The following is an 8,085-nucleotide window of genomic DNA, read 5'->3' on the forward strand; positions in this document are numbered from 1 at the left end:
TTATATATATGCTATAACTCAAAAAAATTATAAGTGCAATATGGTAATTACCAGGTAGCTCTATGGATAACATACACTCACATGTAGTGTGGTGTTGCACATACTGGATTTAATGGCCTCTTCTTGACTTAGAAAAGTACGTGATTAATGCATTGGTACCTAAACATTTAGCAACTTGCCAAAAGAAAATTCTGACTGAGAATGCCTCCCACGATGAAAAAACAAAGGCAATGAGTTTCAAAAGAAACCACTCCCCTGCTGTGTTTAACAAATGCTCTGGCTTTCCTCCCAAGATGAAAACACAGAATTGTTTGCTCTTACCAGAGCGAATCTGCATAAAACATGGCATCCCATCAGCAGCATTAACTAAATCTCTCTATCGCATCCTCCCCAAAGGTAACTCAGAAAAGAGCACCCACTAACCTCATCCAGAACTAGTCATGCTCTAGCCTACTAACATGCTTGTTTACTTTGAATTCCTAATTCATTTCTTATACCTCCTCCTCCTCACAATTTGCTCTTGACTCTGAAAGCACCACATTACATCAATGTTTGTCATAATTCATTTACAGAATAACTTGCAACAGATTTCCCGGTTACAAAAAAGCACAACAGTTAATTGTTGCCAAAAATGAGAACTCCTCTCTTTCTTCTCTCCTCTCTTGTTTCTTCGTATAGTGGAGCCAAAACCAGCCTAACAACAAACCAGCTCAAGGAGCAAACAAATCTCCTCCCTTCCCATTTTTCATCCACTAGAAGCAAGCAGTTGTCTGCTGGACCATTTTCCTGAGCAAGTTTGCAGGAAAATCAGACAAGTACTGATGCAACGAAAAGAGCAGAATGATAAGAATGGGAGGATAAGAAGAGAAAAAAAATATGTGCTTTTCAGCGGGTATCATTTGATTGTTTGGCTGCAACACGAAACCGCATTCTTAGAATTATACAGCTTTCTCTTCCTATGAAATAGCTAGACTAAAGGAAAGTATAGTTATCACTATTTTAGAATTTGTAACATCCAATGCACTGGTAAACCAGATTTTAAGGAAAACTACAGGATTTTTCCATAAAATCTGAGATGTGAAATAGAGCACTTTTTTTTGGAGGGGGGGGAGGAGGGGAAGCTCTCTATAATTACTTCTGACCAGTAAATTATGTGTATTGTTTTAAATGACTGCATTTCTACTAAGTCACTACAGCAACAGCTGTTTCATTTGGCACAAGTACATTCAGATCTCGATCTTTAACACTTCTCTCTTAAAAAGCAAGTGTCTAACATCTTCCAAAGTGTGATGACAATTTCACTAAATTTCACTAGTTTTTTTAGAGAGAGATGAAATTTTCCTGTAGACAAGCTCTATTTCAGTAGTGAATTTTGACAGTGTCCACATAGGATCTAAAAACGTTAAATCTACAAATGCTTTGCTAACATATTAATCTTGTAAGAATCTGTTTTTTAAAGTAAGCTTCAGAGTCAGGGAAGGAAAAAACGCTGGCACTGACTCTCAAGGTAGAAAAAGTTTAACACGAAGTCCTTATTTCTAGACAAGACTGTGTTCCTACAGATTCTTTGAATTGCCGTGCTTGGAACCAATGAATGAAGTAACTGTACCTTCTGCTGTAAGGCAGCACACTGAAATCCCTTCAAACTTTAAGGGAAAAAAAAAGCAATTCCTTCTAGTACAGTTAACTTTGGTAAGTTAACTACAGTTTACTCATAAGCTAACTTGGGAAGTTGCTCGAAACACACACACAAGCTTGACCCTGTGTGCTCACTAAAATCTTGATTGCTGACATCAACAAGGCTCCAGTAGTTTAATTCAGCGTGGAGAAGTCTCATTCCATCAGGAGGGACTATGTCCTTAGAATTTAGCACACACGTTTCTAAGCTGGTTTAATGCAAGTAGAGAGAGAACTATTTTTTCAGTACTGCTGCTTCCCAGAAAAGACCTGTACAGTGGATGGTTCAGAAACCTGTTTGGGCCACTGTTTCATCAGCTAATTTAAACATATTTCCATCACTAGCCAAGAAATGAAAAAGAGGTACTGATAAAAGAACTTTCTTGGCACCTTTATAACTTCTTTATAACTCAGCCTTTCCTACATATTTGCCCTTTTTAATGCTTTACCACATCAGTTTAGCTGTACGCTCCAAATCATAAGACAAAACATCAGGAAAACAAACATGTGCACAAAGCTATGGCAAACTCCTAACAAGTCTCATGTCTCAAGACTTTCTCTAATGAACTCCCTCTCTCCCAAACACTGCTCAGTACCACCAACTAGTGCAGCAAGACGCACCTAATTGCTCCGTATGACTGAATCACTATCGAGCTCATTCTAATTTTCTCATCTGTACTTGTGTTGCACATGGTTACACTGAGACAGAGTTCTCACCTAGACACCCTTGTGCTGCAAGGCTTGAGTAAGCCCAACTAACACCAAATTTGAAGGCTTTTGCCTGTCAGCTTATTCTGAAGTAATGGAATCGGTGGTACAAATCACCAGTTTGAGCGCTTCGAAAAGTATTCCAAGACTCTACAGCTGCTTTCCAGCATCTCCAGTGAAGCTCAGACTTCCAGTTTCTCATAAATGAAGATTCTCTGTTTAGGAGCTGACTCTGGTTTATAACTGCTCCTACAGAACCACTATGTATCAAGTTAGCGTGTTGCAAGAGCTTGATATTTTTTCTACTTATCTTGGATTCTTTTGACTTATAGGAAAACAACTTTTCCAGTGTTATCTTATCTTACATCTCCTGTGATTCTGTCATGACAAAAAACACAGTTTGTTGCTGTCTCTGAAGATTCCCTCACAGAGAAAGCTGTCGTGAGTTTCTGGCACCTCTCTAAGGCAGACATTTGTGCAGTTTTACATACATCTGTTCTTCTCACAACTGTTCAATGTCTTAGATAAGGAATACGATGCCTCAGCGTAGCCATGCCCACTCATTCTCAATTTTCATAAACCCCTCAAAAACCTCCTAACTGAGGCAGCATTTACACAGCTGTGCTAACACTCTTTTTCTTGCTTGCTTAAAAAGAAAATCAATTTCTTAGAAGTGCACTCTAACAAACACCTAGATTTATCACTTTAAGAAAATAAAAAAAAATAAAAAGTAGAGCCTTAATTCACTCTCAGTGATGAAGTGTATTTATATGTAAATTGGAATTAAGACACAAACAGAATTTTAAAATAGCTTTATTAAATGAAACCAGATGAACTGATAGCACAGAAAAAGTTTAATAATATGTGCTTCAGAAAGTAATTCTAGAAGGACTCGTTCCATAGGAGTAAAAGTATTTGTGATCACACTGAAGCTTTAAAACCAGTAGATCTGATCCTCAGGTATGAGGGAGTCAAACGACAACACAAAGAGCAAGTCTATCGCTTTACTTCCCAGCAATTGCTCTGTTATGTTCATAAGAACACTTTCATCAGTTGCTTAATTTTAAATTATATTTTAAATGTTAGTATTTCTTTTTAGAAGTTCTGTGAAATCATTTTACGTACCTTGACCTAAAATTCACTTTATTTAAATTTGGGATATGAGCACTAAAATACATTCTTCCAAAACACTTCAGTTTCGCTACATGTATTAAGAGGACACTGCAAAGTCTCCAAACACACAATTTTCATCAGAGGATTCTTCAAACGTTTAACCAATTTTTGCTCAATTAGCTCCTGCAAATTCTCAAAACACCCCCATGGAGCACAACAACATTGTCTTTGTGGGTAACATTCCAACAGATTTAATATTTTAAATTATCCAATGAGAAAAATAGAGTTTTCTGTACCAGTTTGCATTTCTAAGTTCTCTCTATATAATCCACATCAGTTTCGGCAGTATTGTTTTTTGTTGTTGTTGTTGCCATTCCTTTGTTTTTGTTGCCTTCCTAAAACAAAACCTATGACAGAAATCTTAGTACAGAAAGTGCTATTATTGTACAGCCTTACACTTCACTAAATAAAGTGGCTGTTACTCCTAGCAGTGGCACTCTTGTCTCCAGACAGTGCAATTGAAGTGACAGGGGATTCCCCAGTCCCTCCAGACCAACAGAATCAATAAGCTCAACACTAAAAAAAACACTTCTATGAACAGAATCTCTCATATCCATCAGTCATATGATTCCCATTCACGTATTTAAGTTAACTGAAATATAATTGTGTATTTGAAGATGGCTTTAGCATGTGGACACACAGTTTACACATGAGGTAAAAATCTATTTCTGGAAAATGAAAACTGTTTTTTGCAAATCTAAACTGCCTACTTTAGAATACTTCTATAGTCTGTTATTTAAAAGGTGGCTTAATCCATCTTATTTAATACAACATTGTTAGCTTGAAAATCTCACAAAGTACACACAATCTAGACAGACAGAGCGTTAGCAAGGGGCACGTGCTTGCATGTACACCTTCCCCCACCAAAATAATCCCCGTGTATCTAACCATTTCCCCCTCAAAAATATACACACCACTAACAGCTATTCACTTACTACAGTTCAGAGTACTTGTTTTCAAACGAAGTGACTGAAGACAGACAAGGTCCCTTCAACAGAAGATTGGTGCTGCTTTGTTGTTTGTTCATTTTTCTTTGCTGGATCTACTGCCCTGTCCTATCGCATACATATTCTCTTTGGTTATAGAAAAGTTGCATTACCCCAAAATTTATTTCAACGTAACTCCGAAACTGCTGAGAAGTGCAAATAGCTAAACTTAGATTATTTAAAAACCTGCTATCTTTTCACTTAGCGTTGTACAGTTCAAGTATTTACTCAAACCAAGTACAAACCAGTCTAAAGCAAACTGGTGTATGTATCGTTTCCATGCCACTCTATTCAAGGAGCATGCAGATCTGCAATATAAACTTCTCTGGAAAAACAAAATTCACATTAATGCTCAGTACATATTCACTTCAAGCTAGTGTTTCCTGAAAATGAAAACTAGCACTTTCACAAAGGACTGCTAAATGGAAGTGGTATGTTTGAAGTCTTCAACTACTTTCAAGAGTTTCGTTTTTCCATTATAAGGTTCATGTAGCTCTCAGAGTTGAGGAGAGAGCCTTGAAAACATTCCCACAAATTACTATTTAGCTTGTTTAGAACCACTTCAATAGCTTTGTGTGCACTGCTACTGTATCAGAGCAACACCTCATAGGTGTGTGTTTGTACCTGAGGTGATCTCACTTTCACTATTCAGAACATATTTTAAAAAGTACTGTTATTGTACCGTTATGACAGCTCACTTTCATCAGTTCCTAAACACACAGAAAGGCTGAAGATCACAGAATCACAGAACGTCGAAAGATCATCTAGTCCAAACTCTTGCTGGAGCAGAAACTCAGATCAGGTCACCCAGGAACGCATCCAGGCAGGTTTTGAATGTCTCCAGAGAAGGAGAAGAAAAGGAGACCCCACAACCTCCCTGGGCAGCCTCTTCCAGTGGTTGTTACCCTTCCTATGAAGAAGTTTTTTTCATATTTACGTGGAACCTCCTACGTTCCAGCTTGCATCCACTGCCCCTTGTCTTAGCATTGAATGCCACTGAGAAGAGCCTGGCTCCATCCTCCTGACACTCACCCTTTACATATGTATCAACATTAATAACAACGTCTTACTTAAAGCATGCTTTTCTAGCATTAAAAAATGCCATTATGTTTTACCAACAGCAACTTCTCTATTTACAAATCCATGCATTTGTAACTAACTCACAACACATTTCTGAGTCACCTTTGGAAATCTTCCACAAAAAATAATTACTACAAATCTGCTGGTGAAAACTCCACCTTTTGCCAACTATTACAGAGTTACTACAACAGTGAAGAGCTGCAAGTCAACTCCAACAAGTTATCAGGAAGACGAAAAAAGCTCCTCAAAAAGTAGCTAGTACAATTCACAAGTCTGAGGTTACTTTCAGTTTTATAATGATAGACCATCTTCCTAACAAACACATTGAATGGATACACAGTCCTGTGTCCCTACAAACCCTGCTTATTCCTCCTTACCAGCCCACCACTGCTAGTTACATTTCTCAAAGCACTGTTACTACTTTAAGGTTAGCTACTAGGTAGCTATAAACTGGATGACTTGCTGAGTTTTCATGAATAGGTAATTCATCTTGCTTCTACAAGTAGGTAACACCTGGCACTTGCAAGACCTTCCTAGCATGAAGTTCACTCCAAGGTAAATTCTGTAATTCAAAGAACACCCTCTTTCCTAAATGCACATAATTCTTACCTAAGGAGTAGAAGATAAGAACATGAATACTGTTTAAACCACAACTAAAGCTGAAATCATACAGACAACTCTTTTAAAGATGTGAGAATCAGATTACCCACATGAGACTTGCTACTTTGAAACATAAACATCATGTCAATTCTTAAACACATTCCCCCTCTTTAGAACTAGATTTACTTCTGGTACAGTTCAATTGTTTAACTCACCTGGTCTTAAAAAGAAATCATTAACAATAGAAATATATTACTCAGAAAACAAACGTCCCAGTACTTTCACCACAGTAATAAGAAGTGTAAAAGACATAGGGCAAGCAAATTAAAATTAGAAGACTGAAACTGTCCCAAACTGTCCCTATCTCTGTACACCTCAGCCTCAATGCCAGCATATCATATCTATTCATGAACTGGCACCTGCCTCATTCTCTCCCTGCACACTAAGCTAATCGCTGCCCTATTCAACTCCAGTGCCACAACAACATTGCTCTTCTGTATTCCAGCATCCTGCCGATGACAGCGAGCAGGTCTGGCTTTAGGAACTGACTCCAGGGGCCCTATCTTCAGCACTTAAAATGCACATGAGAGAAAGGAAAAGTCCTACTGTTTTCTGAATGGTCAACACAGGGTTTTAACTGAAATCTAATTATTTCTCTGCCACTACTCTGATATAACAAAAGCACTTCAGTCTTTACTGTCTTTACAGAAAGAAAAGTGATCACTTCCAGTTGTAGGAAATTGTTGACTTGCCATACTTTCATCCCCATTACATTTAGGAACACATTTCATTAAAAATGCCTACTCGGTGATTTTCACACTTCATTCTGCAGTCTTCTATGAGCTGTGAAACTTTCAATTACTTGGTCCAATCTGTACCATAAAAATCTTAATTCTGAAGAGCTATACAAGGCAGCAGTTGATAAAGATCACACAGTATTGCAGAATGGAAAGTAGAATAACTTTAGCCTCTTTAGTTAGGCTGTTCCCATATCTGAACTGTCTAATTTCAAGTGACACACCCAGAAACTCATACATTTTTATGTAACTTTTCATACCGCCAGCTTTTATAATGAAAAAGAATTAGTGTTAAATGCAATAATTAGAGCCGCAGAAGTAGTCCACCACCAGAAAACATTGGATGACTTTTATCTCAGTAGTGCTGTTCATGTTCTTTTCCAGCAGCTCAAAGATATAGGAAAATACAACAGAAGAACTAGTTTCTTATTACCTCCTTAAACAAGAGGGTTTAAGGCTCCTAACTCAGCAAAGAACACGTGTCTGATTAAAGATGCAGGCACCTCACCATCTATCAAGATGAACCATCTTTTTAAACATTAAATAAGGCACGCTAGTTTGAACTCCACGCTGACAGGGAAGTTACTGACTAGACGAATAAGACCCCTTCAGGTCATCTTTGCTCCTCCTTCCTGAGGTCTTCCCAAAAGCGGAGAGCATCCTCCTACAAAAACCCACCTCCCTGGCCCCGTTATAGAGACGTAACTTTGGGAAGACGACAAAGTTCAACTTCAAGAGCGATCTGCAAACACACGGCTCCAGGCCCCCGTCGTTACTCATCTCCGTAACTCAGAAGCTCCGGCTTTCACCATCCCAGACGATCGGGAAAGCTTTGGTGCCCACAAAGGCATCGTTCCGCTCCGGGCTGAGCGCTGCCCCCCGGCCCGGGCTGTTTCTCCCCTGCCCGCCCCGCCCCGCCCCGCGCGGCTCCCTTTCACCCGCCGGTTCCTTCCCCGTTTAAACGCCAGCACCGCTTTCCGCACACACAGACAGGGGACGCAAAAAGACAAAAACAAACGCAAACCCACAAACGCCGGCGCCGAAGCGCCGACCCCACAACTCAC

At 39.0% G+C, this 8,085-nt stretch overlaps 1 protein-coding gene across 6 annotated transcripts in view; it reads right to left on the minus strand.

Annotated features, from left to right (window-relative positions):
• TOP2B (DNA topoisomerase II beta) overlaps window positions 1-8,085 on the minus strand; it is a 60,603-nt gene that overhangs the window by 52,383 nt on the left and 135 nt on the right. The window lies entirely within an intron of this gene.

This window comes from Meleagris gallopavo, chromosome 6 (genome assembly GCF_905368555.1).
Source record: "Meleagris gallopavo chromosome 6, MGAL_WU_HG_1.1, whole genome shotgun sequence".
Classification (NCBI taxonomy): Eukaryota; Metazoa; Chordata; class Aves; order Galliformes; family Phasianidae; genus Meleagris; species Meleagris gallopavo.